At 30.3% G+C, this 14,861-nt stretch overlaps 2 non-coding genes across 2 annotated transcripts; both read right to left on the reverse strand.

The window, feature by feature from the left end:
* Nucleotides 1–3,245: 3,245 nt before the first annotated feature.
* Nucleotides 3,246–3,316, reverse strand: TRNAG-GCC (transfer RNA glycine (anticodon GCC)). The gene has a single exon. It is a non-coding gene; the product is annotated as a tRNA-Gly (tRNA).
* A 612-nt stretch (nt 3,317–3,928) lies between these two features.
* TRNAG-GCC (transfer RNA glycine (anticodon GCC)) lies at nt 3,929–3,999 on the reverse strand. Its single transcript has one exon. It is a non-coding gene; the product is annotated as a tRNA-Gly (tRNA).
* Between the last annotated feature and the right edge of the window lie 10,862 nt (nt 4,000–14,861).

The raw sequence follows: 14,861 nt of genomic DNA on the forward strand, positions 1-14,861 counted from the left end.
TTAACACATTTTTTTGTCGTTTCGATTCCCGGCAGTGATTTTCAAAGATCTATGAATGCGGTTTTTGTTGTTTTTAAAAATAACGGAATATTTTGTTTGATCAAAAACTTCTATCTACAATACTTTTAAGGGTAATTTCCATTCAGATAATATGTATTACAAAATTCCAATGAGTATAAAATACATGGTAATGATGGCTCATGCCACGTTTTAGTTGCGTGGTTTTTTATATTGCTCTATATTTCTTTTCAATGTTTAAAAGAGCATGTATTGAATTATGTGATATATTCTGTAAACACAACAATATTTGTCTTTTGCGATGCGTCGACGTCACCAACATAAGACTTTGATTACGCTTTTGCCCATCACGACAGGACTGTAATCGAAATCTGCCTAACATGAATATAACAGTAAAATCTAGTTAACCATATTTACAAAGTTAATGCGAACAGTTCACGCGATAGTAGTCATTATACGTGAGTAAGTGTGACGCTTTATTTGCATTTTTATGGCACTTTCAATGGTATGGTCACCGGGTTTGCGATGGTATTTTGTATGACGTACTCACTACAACAAATAAATAATATGGCAAAAAGTCTAAAGGGCTGTACTTTATTTTAATTTCTGTTACATTATTTTATTAATGCTTTGGTTAAATGAGAAGGATTTATAATTTGTTTGGAAATCCATGAATTTATATTAAATCGTGTTGGTTTAAAATCATAATATAGAGTCATAACATAATATGTACATGTATTTCGTTGATGTAGAAACTACTAAACATTTAAATGTGTTAGAGATTTGGGGAATGACAAACACTAATCTTCTCTAAGGGAATGGTAACTCGCTTATATTTAGGGTGACCTTGGCCTATTTCGTGCCTAGCATTAGTGTTGTTGAGTCTTCGATCCTTATTCTTGAGAATAAGTTCTTTCTTGAGAAAGAACAACATTATGTAATTCACTGTTAGAACAGTTAGGTACATCGGAAATAGTTAAGAGTAGATATGTCTCTACATATGCTTGCATTATGGCTGTTACTTTCGATAGATATGTGTTAAATGTTTATGTTGAGCGTGTGTCAGATTTATTAGTATAAAATATATTAAATGAAATTTAAACGGTACGTAACGGATTTAACAACTCAAAGAACTTTTAAAGACTCTGCATCTACGATGCAGAATCGTTTTTGAAAATATAATAGTAAATTTGCTAATCTTTGCATCTGCAGTCTTCGATCTTTCATCAAGTAAACATATAGTATGTTCGGACAATAGCCAGACACGGCAAAGTTGGGGTGAGCTGCACGTACTATGACTTCCTCCCGGGATTCAACGCGGGGTAAGTAAATTGTGCTCTTCATACGTGATGCTGGAAACTTTCGCATTAAGGATTTACAACGCTGTTATTGAAATTCTAAAGAAAACTTTACGTCAAGCGTGTTTGTGTCGATTGTTTATTTTATGAGTACCATGACGTATTATTTATAAAAAAAGATGGAGCACAGCGCTATAGTCTAATGAAGGAATAAAGAAGACTGTATCAGACATTCTGAACGCAGGCGGACGAACAAATCAAAAGGTATTCTAGCGTAATTTGAGTTTAAAATGCACCGGTTTAATCCGTCAATGTGAAAGCCCTCTGTACAACAGTTTCTTTGACTTGCCAAACTTATTGAATATAATGTGAGCCCAAACTTGCCAGTCAAACTCAACTACGTGTCTTTTGAATCCTGTCTTCGAGTTTACTTCAATTTGCATTGTCTTTGTTTTCTTTGAATATATTTTTGGGATGAAAATGAAGCAAATATCTTTTATATGAATACTTGATAAAGTATATTTTCTCTTTTCATACTTATTTAAATTGTTGTATTTAAAATATCTTGTGTGATGTAATAATTACCATTAAAGCTAACAAAAGTTTACTGTTAATATTAAGGCATTAAGCCTTTGAATTGTCCCAATTATCCTAAAAAAATAACTTTAAATAATATTTTATTTTGGAGTACAAGTATACAGCTGATTAAAGCGGGTAAGTATATCCATAGAGAAAATCTTATACCTACTAAAAATATTATGTGAATATGTCTGAAATATCAGTTGCTAGAGTCGTCACACACATTTAAAATAAATATAGAACACGCTATGATTTATTACACCAAATTCATAAATAGCACACCAATAAAGTTTATTCGAAATGTACAAAGTTAAATCTAACGACAGATTAGTAGTTCCCATGAATCGCTGCCCGTTTTCCGGCAATCTAAAATCGATCAAATTACGAGAATCAAACAAAGTTCTGCCAAAGTTTGTGTGAAATTGTGAATTGGTACAAATTGGAGCAGCGTGGCCTGCGGCTTGATATTAATGGGGAAATCATGACGAAAATCCAACGCTTGTTATTTGGCTTTAGTTTTTTGCAAGCTTTGTACTTCTTAAGCCAACGTTTTATACATCACAATTGTATTTCATTTTATTAACCGTATTGTATTTCGAAGTTGAAAGAAATTTATTGAATAGCAATAAATGAAGCTAAAACAAAATTCCAATAAACGGTGATAAAAACTATTTACATTCGATTGAAGATAAATAATGAAGTATTGTTGGTTATGAAAAATAAATATAAATGAATTTTCATCTATTGGAATGAAGGCCACCTCGTTCTTAACTAAAGAAAATTATTTACGGCACAAATTATAGTGTACATTTTTTTGTAAAAAGTTTTTATTGTCACTGTTTTTGTAAATTTATCTTCTTTTTTAATCTTCGTAGCGCTTATAATAGAGAATGTACGTAAATCAATCAATAAATCAATAAACAAAAATTATTTCAAAAAACAATTTTATATAGAATATTGTAGTAAATTTAATGTCTAAATAATACAGATGCCATTCAGGTGTCGCATGATATTCAGAACGAAGCTGGACAAGCTTAAAACAGCTGAATCCACTCACACTAGGTGAATTCTATGAGCGAGAATTAGACTGACCTTCTCTAGGATTTATAACCCATTTGTGGGTTTGGAATTATTCATTACACTATTTAATTGTTATTTGTTAGATGAAGATATAGTTTCAGGTAGTATGTTACTATATATTGTACTTTTTTCTTTCCAACGATTTTATTATATTATTATGTAAGTATAGATTTTCATTGTATTGGTTTCAATGATGCCTTTTACTTATGTAGCTGAATTTTATAATAAATAATTTATAACACAATTTAGAAATATTCAAAAAGAAAATTTTGCATCGGCCGGGAATCGAACCCGGGCCGCCCGCGTGGCAGGCGAGCATTCTACCACTGAACCACCGATGTTTATGATACAACATTATAAAATTAAAAATTGCTTCACTGAAAATAATAAATAATATAATACACGCCTCAAATATAAAGGTAGGTATATGAATTTGCTATTTTTAGAAAGCTTGTTAAATATGCTTTCATTATAATAATTGAAGTTGAACTTAGAATGCAGAGGGTGTGCGACTTTTTTGCACCCGAGTGTAAACAATTGATTCTTCGATGTCAACAATTGAGTGACTTGTAATAAATTTTAAAATAGGAATATTAATAATGCATAAGATACGGCTCCACCGATTTTTATGAAATATGCATGGGTTTTCGGGTTTCGATAGATCTATTCTACCTAGTTAGTAGTCTAGCGGATACTAAAATACCTAACTATTTCGGTGGTAGCGTGGTCTCCGTGCGAAAATAGTAGATACTAAAGCATGCTTCACTTCTGACTCACTTTTATTGAATAGAATCACTTTGCATTTAACCTGTTTAGAATTTATCCAAAGTCTATAAAAATTGTCGAACCTATGCACTATTAAATATAAAAATTTAATAGTGCATAGGTTTATTTCGTGATGATAATATTATTTCAATTTTTGAATTTTGTATTACAAAATATTGAAAAAAAGTTGCATCGGCCGGGAATCGAACCCGGGCCGCCCGCGTGGCAGGCGAGCATTCTACCACTGAACCACCGATGCTTGTTAGTACGAATTATAATATTACATGGAATTATATATAATATTGTATGTACCTACTACGAATAAACATTTATATTTTATTTTTACGCACACGGACACAACTCTAATTTTAAGAGAAAAGGAAATTTAAAAACTCAATCAAAAAGCCCTTTAAATTAAAATATCAATATAATAAATTAGCATACATTATCACTCGACATTTATCGCGAGCTATTAGCATAAATCAGGCTAAGCTAATAAGGCCACGGCTCATCATTGACATTTACATGTAATCCATTTATCAGCTCTCGTCACGCGTCATGCATTGATTACGTGTCACTGTCTAATGATTCGAGGCGATGGCAGCTTAATCCTAGCTTTGGACCTAATGGTCAGTACAAATGGAGATCTTTAGGGCATTAGAAGTTAGAACATTCTATGTCGCCGTAAGCAAGAAAACTTGTTCAAAGTACTCGTCATCGAGAACATTTGCATGGGAATTTGAATAATAATAATGACGTCATGATCTCGATGATGATACGAATACTTTCAGTTTTCACGATAGTTTTCGTGCTCGCGCTTCTATAGTTATGACCTTATCTAGAGAAGTAGCTTTATTATAAAATATGGAAGTAAAAGTAAATCTATATACCTATATATATAACTCAAAGGTGACTGATATAGTGATCTATCAACGCACAGCCCAAACCACTGGACGTATTGGGCTGAAATTTTGCATGCAGGTAGATGTTAGGACGTAGGCATCCGCTAAGAAAGGATTTCCCGAAATTCTTGCGGGAACGGGGAAAACGGGGATGCACGTACAAAGTCGTGGGCGGAAGCTAGTAAGTTACAATTAAATATTTTAAAATAGTTTGAATCCTCACAAACCACGAAATAATGGTTGGCAGGCAGTGTGCCCGCGAATCGTGGTTTGGTCACCATGATTTAGAACCAAAATAGCGAAACATACTTACATTTTATAAGCATTTTAAATAAATATTAGGATATTTTTATATTAATTTTTGCTGTTAAACGTGCATTTTGCAGTTAACCATAAAAAATACGAAAAGATTTCCTTGTTTCTCTATTTACTTCTTCAAGATACTCCACTGACGAGAGATTTACTGCAATTCAGCCTTTTATAGTAACTTAGTACTTAATTATATTCAATTAACTACCATCTTCTCAAATCTTTGGAACTATAAAGATTTTGGACGAAAAAAAAACAAATAAAATTTCTGATGCCATTCAAATTGTGTTAAGAAGACATCGAAAAAATACAAGGACGCCGAATTTATTGAATTGTCTTTCTTTTTAAATTTAACGAACAGGCTGAAAATAATTTTATCTTATTAGGCACCCTTTCATAAAATCTTTTTCATCGAATCTTTTCATTCACCTAGGTTTAAAAAGGCACTGAATACTTGAATATTAAATTCATAAAATATTTCGTAACTGTTTTGCTCCATTTTAATTATGATACCTATCGTTACAATAAGGTAAAACAGAATACTAAATACAACAGCATCTAACAAGATATAATATAAATAGATGTTTAGATGGTATCAATCAATTGTAATTATTTTAATGTCAAAAATAATTAAATTTAATGATTTCGATACTATTTTTTCGTATAAAAACTTATCTTAATAATTCGACCACCTCGAATGTATTTAGTAATATCACAGATAATATAAAACTCATGGACGTATAAAAAAAGACGGACGCCGTATTACGAACTAACAACGTGAAGCCACCATAGTAAGCTAGCGATCGTGTAAAGACAATAAACACGCACACACTCTCACCATAGTAAGCTAGTCGGCCGCCATTACGTCGTGAACTACCGACTGATTAACTGCGTCACTGTTTCACAAAAAATATTTAAAATGCCGTCTTGCGTGGTTAAATGGTGTCGCAACAGTACAATTTTAAATAACAAATCACAAGGGATTACATTCCACAGGGAAGCAAGTTATTTCTTTCATGTTTTAATGACAAAATTATTACGGCAAAATTTATAGAAAAAAATACAGCCGCCATTGTCATCAACACAGCTGTTGCCATGGCAACATGGCACACACACATGGATGTTTCGCCGCCATTACTAGGCTTCACTCAATGTTTAGGCGATATACCGTCCGTCTTTTTTTATACGTCCATGATAAAACTATTATTATTAGCCTTTGTTCGGACTTTACACATGTATGTAATTATATATACTCGGTTTGATCCATTTTTGCGTGTCCGTTTGCCAGTTGGCAAAGGCCTCCTCCAATCTCTTCCATTCGGGTCTCTCTATGGCCACTCTACCCCAAGTTGTACCCGCTACCTGTCTGATGTCGTCATCCCATCTTCTTTGGGGTCTCCCTCTCTTTCGCTTTCCTTCTCTTGGGTACCACTGTGTAGTTATTTTGCTCCATTTTTCTTTACCCCTGATCATGTGCCCCGCCCATTTCCACTTTTGCCTTCTTATCTTCAGTGTTATGTCCTGGACCTTAGTCTTGTATCTGATGCTGCTTTGCTTTAATTGTCTTTTCTTTTGATGCCAGTCATGCTCCTTTCCATGGAATTTTGACAGATGCGGAGTTTATTTGTTATGTTTTTTGGTAGAGCCCACGTTTCACTTCCATACGTCAGCACAGGTAGGATGCATGTGTTGAATAATTTAGTTTTAGTTGAAATGTGTAGGTTATTGTCTTTCATTACTTCTTTAAGAGAAAGTACTGGACTTTTTCCAGCCATTCATAACTCTTCGATCAACTTCCTTGCTTCGTTGTCCTCTGGGGATATTAGTTGACCGAGGTAGATGTAATCTTCAACATATGACATTTGTTTTTGTTCCACTGTTACCGGGTATTTTTTGCCATTGGTCATAATTTTGGTTTTGTCCGGATTTAGCTTTAATCCTGCCTTCTCACTTTCAGATGCTAGGTCATTTATCATCTTGCTTAAGTCCTCTGGTGTTTTTGCAAATAATAATAATATAAAACTATACAACCTAGGTAATATTACGGGAATCACCTCTGAAATAGTCCAACATAATGAACAAAAAATAATTAATTATTAATCAAATAACAAACATAAAAAAGCAGTAGAATTTCTTACTTTTTAAGCCCTTTTAGTAGATTTCTGATAATATCAAAATTAGGTGTTCTATATTCGTTTTTGATAACGAAACTGATACTAAGCTCAAAGCTGTATTAATAAATAGTTTCAACTTTAGTTTTGAGCATCCGATTCTGGTAAACACATATAATTTGGATCAACTCGGTCCAATAATAATTTAGCTTTCCTACTCAATGTGGAATTTCTGCACATATAACACACTTGTTAGATAAGTGACTAAATATTGGTTAAATTAAAAAGCCTCTTTAATTGGAAATACATTGTAAAATAATATTTGTACATTTTATTTATATTATTACCTACACTAACTGTGTCAGCGTTTAATAAAACTTTGATGAGTAAAGCTTATTAGCTTAGTAAAGCTTATAAAATAATAGAATGAATAAATCGCGTTTAAAATCCGTTAAAAAGTCTTTAATTTCTAGAGGTAGGTATTGTAAAAAAATATAGAGAACAATGAATTTGGAAAATATCCATCAATAATTTTACTATGTAAAAAATTTAAAATTCGAAATAAATAAGAGTATAATGTTACTCTGTATGTTACTATGTAAAAACATATATGTTACTATGTAAAAAATTTAAAATTCGAAATAAATAAGAGTATAATGTTACGCTATGAAATATGATTTTATACATCTTTTTGATCTGACTTTAAACAGAATTTCAAAGGTACATTTTTAGGTGGATATTTGAATAAAGTATAAAATATGACGTCTAGCATGATACTGGGTATACCAATAACTTTGAAGCCACAGGGTATCATATCTATTTGGGTATTACAGAGAAAAATCCTCTTTAAATTTTTATCTAGACTGCCACCTTTAGAATACGTTATTTAAGTTTGAACGTAAAACCTTCCTTGCGGGTAAAAATTCACGAGTTTCAACTCAAAGCGTAATATACTTCGGTTTGATGAAGTCACGTACCGCATCTTCGGGGTTTTACCTGGTTGACTAAGTGCATAATTTGAATTAAAAATTATCTCGATCATAAATACTTGGGTATGTTAATATAAATATAATTATTCATATCAAAACAACAAGTCAGACGCACATTTAAGAGCATTCGAGAAAAAAAGTTTTAAATAATAATATTATGTTGTCTGGCTTAAAGAATATGCCTTTGATTGTATGTACACTACGTAAACTTGGTACGGTTATCTTACAAAGTTGGGAGTACCATGAACAACAGCAGATAAGCCAACTTACAAGCGTAATGTGTAAACTATGAAAATTTCATACCCTAGCGCTATAGCCGTAGTTTCTTAAAATGGCTCCAACTTTATTAATTATAAAACCAATGAATACAAACATTGACTTGGAAATTTATCTATGAATTTAGACTAAACGGGAATATAATATGAAAATGGCAAATTATCAATTACTAGAATTTCATGAAATATTTGTATTTCAATTCAATTATACTGGGTAGAAACTATTTAGTTATAATATGTGGTTCTAGCAACGTATATTACGATACGATACGATCGTTTGAAAACTCTACAGAAATAAAAACAATTAATTCCATTAAAATATGCTTAATTAATTTCTTCATAGGATAAAATATATTCGTGAAAAATATTTGCGTCTACAATTATTATAATGATTAATTTAATTCGCTTCTTTTCAGTTGCCAACAATTATGTTTCTCCAACGGTATCACTTATTTTATTCCTGGAATCTGTGACCGCAAAGGAATATTTCATTGGAACAATTATTAATGTTCAATTCCCAATGAACTTATCATTATTTTAACCGCCTTTTAGCGTACATTAAATTAAATTAGACATCAATATCACGCTCCGTAGCCCCGTCGCTTATAATTAATTAATAGGGGTTAAATAAGCAATTTGTACAACAAATCCAATCCTGTGAAGTAATGAAAATTGTAATTATTTTATAATAAAAACGCTTGACATAGTTTTTTTACAGAAGCTACAGGTTACGGTGTTTTTTAACGATACGTAGAAGATTTTTTCCTATGTAAAAATTTACTAGTGAATTGCGTGAATTGCGCATTTTTATATTATCATCTTTATTTAATTGTTAAATGATAAATTAATTAAAAATAAGCATTTTTTATTTTCTATTTTATGTATTACATACTAGGGAATAATATTTAAAATAATGGATTGAATTATATTTGAAATAATGTAAAAGTAAGAAGTTATCAAAAAGCACTCCACATACTGGGAAACTGCAGAACAAATCTTTATTTAAGTTGAGGGTAGGTCATTAAAACTAACTACATTACGTGTTACAATTGCGTGCTAGGAATAACAAATTTAACCAGAAAAATACTATTTAGTACTGAGATGTAGTAAGTAACCTTTTATTCTAAGTAAACCACAGAAGTAAACATAATATAGGTAGTTATAGTAATTTATTATAATTAAAAGAAAAGAACTAATTTTGAGACATTTTGACCATAATGTTTTCGTACACGGGAAATTAATATATAAAGTCGTATCAAATTATTAGATTTTTGAAAAATATTCGTGACCGGTGAATAATGATAAATAACATTTATAAAACAATACTTTTACAGTAAAAATACATTATCGCAATTTTATATATTAACATGAAATTATTTGGAAGAATAGAAAATTACCTTACTTTATTTCTCTCTAAACCATTCCATACTAAAAGAAATTATCCTTTAATGAAAATAATTAGGGCAACAGATGTAATACACCTCTACGTCCACACTCCACACACATCCTAATTAGAGGCCGGTACAGCCTTCAATTTATAATGCAAGTTGTAGTAAAATCTTTTACCCATTTCGCTAGTTGGGTTTGTACATAACATTGATCTTTTTACCTTTATTTTAAACATACAATGTCCAATAACAACTGAACACGAAATTTTAACTCTTAAAGTTCGAAGTAGCTTATCTGAAATTATACAAAGCTGTGATTGTGATTAGTCAAGAAAATATCTACTATTTTACACTTTTAATATTATACAAATAGTGAAAATACCTTCCAACACCACTGTTCTAGTATTTCTTTAACAATTATTACCAGATTTTTATAACATTTTCATTGATAATAATCCGTTCCTATTCGTTGTACTATCCAAACAAAATGAATTGAGCAATTCGAACCGCTAGTTCCTACCATTGGCTCTTTCAAACAAACAAACCCTTCACCTTTTATTACAGTATGAGTATAGACTGTCTCAAGAATATATTAGAGTCCTTAAATCCTATAAATAGTAACACAATTAACATAGCAACCCCTTTGAGAGTGGATTTATTTGTTAGGCGCTTCCATCCACAGACGTTTACAAGAAAATTAGATGCCATACTGTATATAATTATTTAGACTATTTGTACACAATTTAGCATATTAAATGAATCTTTAGCTACGTAGTAATAAGGTTAGCTTTTGAATTTATTGTTATTACGTTGAACAACACCAACATAGAGTATGTTAATTTAATAAATAGTTGTGTGTTGCTCAATCATCTAAAAACTTTTGAAAGTAATTAGGAAACACCTAAAATGAATAAACGCCTTGAAGTTAAGCTAGGTAAAATTACACATGTTTGTACAAATACCTACACATTTTTTGTTTTGTAAAACTACACAAGTTTGTACCAAATTAATTTAATTATATTTAACTAAAAATTACAATATCGTCAAAACTGTGTATCATAATTAATAATATGTGATCTAAATTATCAAATTAACAATATCTTCGTCTATTTTTCATAAACAATACTATCTGTCCAATTTTAGCGACAATTAAACGTAGGTAAGCATTAATTAAATTGCCCCCTCCCCCAACGTCCTTCTGCCTTATTTTCCTTTTGCTTATTCAGCAGGGTGTACACTGTAAAGATCAAAACATATACGCCTGGAAGCGTCTTGAATATTAACATGAATTATTAATAAAAATGAATGCCCGTAATGAATTACAAGGTTGCGATGTTTTTTTCTTAAACAGGATTATGAGATACATATTATGGTATGGTATGGCAATACAATAATTTTATTTGAAGAATATGTCGCAGTATTCATATAAAATGAAATAATGTGCAATACGAACAGTATTCCGCAGTCTTCAATTCACTTAGTTATATTTATAATTAATTTGCAACGGAAACACTTGAAATAAATATATCGGAAATTATTTTTATCTTTTTCATCAAATACTTAAAACAAATCTATACTGAATACAGCAATAAGCATACAACAATCGAAATGATCTCATCTAGAATATCACCATCGATGTAATGTTAAGATTTTATTGTAGGCAATTTACGGCGCTATATACGGTCCCTTTAACGCCAACCCTCGTATAATTTGGATTGTGGGACTGCTTAGGAAGAAACAATGTTAATAAAATGATACGTGTAAATTCTTTATAACTAGATATGATTTAAAAAGCATCGGCCTTAGGGATAAATTCAGTTAATCTTCTCGGCGTATGTTCAAATTTATTGCTCCCGTTCCTCTATCCGATAATTTAATAACGTTCTTTGTGGGAAATTGTTATAAATTTTTAAAAATTCGTCTAAAAATGTAACATTAAGAATGAATTATCAGTGTTTGTTTAGTAACAATTATTAAACAAAATTTATTATATTCTTTGTTAATAAATTGGTAAAAATAGTGAACGCGAAATCTTGAAACTTATTCAAAGAAAATTATTAAATCTTGAAATATATTATGATCCATGTTTAAAATTTAGCACGTAGAAGTGATATTAAAAGTAAAAAATATATCAAATGTGTGGAATTAAAATGAATAAAAAATGATAAATTCTTATATTAAACATGAAATAAACATAATGTTATATAGATAAGTGCTTAAAGTTTAAAGTCCATAAGTCTTATAAGTAAAAATATAAACTTAGAAGTTTATTTATGGTTTACCTAAGAATATTAAAATAGAAATCCACGTAAACGTTTTGAAGAGAATACTAAGCAGAGATAAGTAACTTTGCCGCAAAATCTGAATATAAATGTTAATACCATCTCATCCATACTTTCAATTCAGCGTCTTTTGAAAGATTATTATAATTCCGAATGAATCCTTTCAGTCGAAATTACGATTTCAAAACTTTTTTGAATAAACATTTGGGTTATTAATTAATATTTCTATGCGGGCAGTATTGACATTGCGTATTTGAATCGAAAAGAAAATCGTTTTATGATTCAATTAAATTTCGTCCATGATCACGTAAATTATGTATTTTGACCAGTTTAAATATCAATATTTTATATTTATAAATAAATGGAAAACTCAATATTATCTGATTTAATCTATTCTATGCATATAATAAAATCGTAGGAAAGTCAAAACTGTACATTGAATATTTTTTTAAAAGAATACTTGATCCATGATCTGTAATCGATATAGAAGCCAAAAATATAGTTTTTAGAATTTTTGTCTGTTTGTCGGTTTGTCTGTTTGTCTGTTTGTCTGTATGTATTTCCGGGCTAATCTCAGAAAGTACTGCATAGATTTACTTCAAATTTTGCATGAATATTCCTAAGAGGTCGGGTGAGGATAGTTTAAACATATTATCATGATATCACCTTCGCGGGAGGAGCTGTGAACCTTTATTTTTCTTACATATTCCGTGTACTACGACAGCGTACAATCTAAAGACTCATGTTTAAATGTTGGTTTCGAGTAAGCCATGCTATTATCTAGCTTTACAAAATAAAAACTATGTCATTTACGTAATTTGGGCAGAGAAACAGTTTAATGAATTTAGTAGTATAAAGACAAATTTGAAACAGCGCCATCTATGAGATTTCGTAAAAATCAAATCAATTTACATGTTATCACTACTGAACAACTGTTGAAAATTAATAATTTAAATATAATCATGTTATTTATTTAACTCTTTAACCCATATCTTCCCTTCCCTATAAGGTGTGCTTATATTTCGTGTGAATATACTACATTTTTAAAAGTGAGGGTAGATGTTTATTATTTTAAGTCAAACTAGACACCATTACAATTAATCTAATATTGATTGTGTTCATTGGTTACATTTTTAATCTTCGTGTTTTATAAATTTATAAAGAATAGAAAAAATTCGATCACGAGGCGGGACTCGAACCCACATAATTTCGTGATCGAATGTTTCTATTCTTTATAAATTTATTATTTATAAATTTATATTTATAAAGCATTTGAATAAATAAATAAATAAAATTAAAATAAATGTCATAAAACCAAAAATATCAAATTCAATCTTCGTGTTTTGTGAATTTTCACCATGCGTTCCCACAAAAGGTAAGTTGTTACTTTTATAGGTAGGTATTTATTTTTATAATGATAGCAATTCATGTTTTTTATTGGTTTTATAATGGTTTTATATTACACTTTTAGAATGAAATAATAAAATGATGAATTCTCTTTTACTTTTACAAGATTTTGAGGTGCGTTGGGAACAGTAGTTTGTTGATAAAATTTTATATGTAAGTAGCTTTTTTTATTGATTTACAATTATTAACGTTTGATTTTTTATTTACAGATTCAATGTTCATAAAATTATATCGCCTTTGGAAGACTATTTCTGCTGACAATTTTACAACAACACTTGAAAATTGATGATTTGATGATGAAGATAGTGGCAGCAAGGATTAAGTGGAAATTAGTAATCATCCGCTTCGTCAATTTTTGACTGAAGTTAATGTCCAACGTATGGTTCAATCATTGGAAGTATCTCGGGTAATTTTGGAGGATATTTTTCAGGAAGGAGAGGAGGGGCAGCCAACCACATATCAAACTACTACGTTTTAGTACCGAAAAAAATGTTATTGCCAAATGAAACATAAATTTTGCACTCACAACTGTACAAGTTATGATTTTTATTCTGACTTTGCTGTTATCTGATTATAATATTTATCGTTATGGCTATCGAGGTACCGACCGTACTGGGATGAGAGTACATGATATTATACATACTCATCATCCAGGATTGCTTAGAGCATTTTCACACTGAAAAAGATGTTTTCTTTGAATCGTAGTTGCTTCATTTATTTATTTTTAATCATTTTACATAATATGTTTTATATTTGCCCATTTTCATTATATTTTATAAATAAAATGGAACCAACATAACTTTGTTGTGTAGGTATCATTTCTCTATTAATAATCCGTAGGCATATTTTCCGAGCACCCCATTTAAGGTGCGGTCCTGAAATTATAAAAAGTTAATGTATACTTTTGCCTAATATAAGCTCAAGATCATTTTTAGATAAAAATAACAAAAAGAACTTTTTTTATCTACTAAATTTATTAAAATTTAGTAGATAAAAGAAATTATGTTACGATTTTATAAGAAAACACAGTATATTTATTAGGCGGCGGTGATCTCTTCCAGGCAAAAGATATTCATCAGCTCAATAAAATTGAATAGTTGTTGTTAGTTATTCTTTAAATTCACTGATTGTAATGAGCATTTGCGCATGCAAGTTGTATCGTAGTTTAGATATATCATAGTTTTGACACATTACAGTTCCAACAAAACCCTCAAATTTTTGAGCAGAGTTGAGCAAGATAATTTAAAAAATGTGCTGTGTTAAGTATTATAGAAAAGGTTAGTTCGTTGATAATTATCATTTCTTCATCATTTACATGGGTGTTGTTAAATGTTAGTAAAAATAAACTTTGACTGTTAATACTTTTGTTCAGTATTTACCTGTATGATTATTGCTTGGTAATTAATATGTATATTTTCATGTCGTATAGCTAATTATAAACATAAGTGTGATGTGAAA

This window comes from Colias eurytheme, chromosome 10, assembly GCF_061535395.1.
Source record: "Colias eurytheme isolate Ceu_HAF_F1 chromosome 10, ilColEury1 Martin Lab GWU primary, whole genome shotgun sequence".
Classification (NCBI taxonomy): domain Eukaryota; kingdom Metazoa; phylum Arthropoda; class Insecta; order Lepidoptera; family Pieridae; genus Colias; species Colias eurytheme.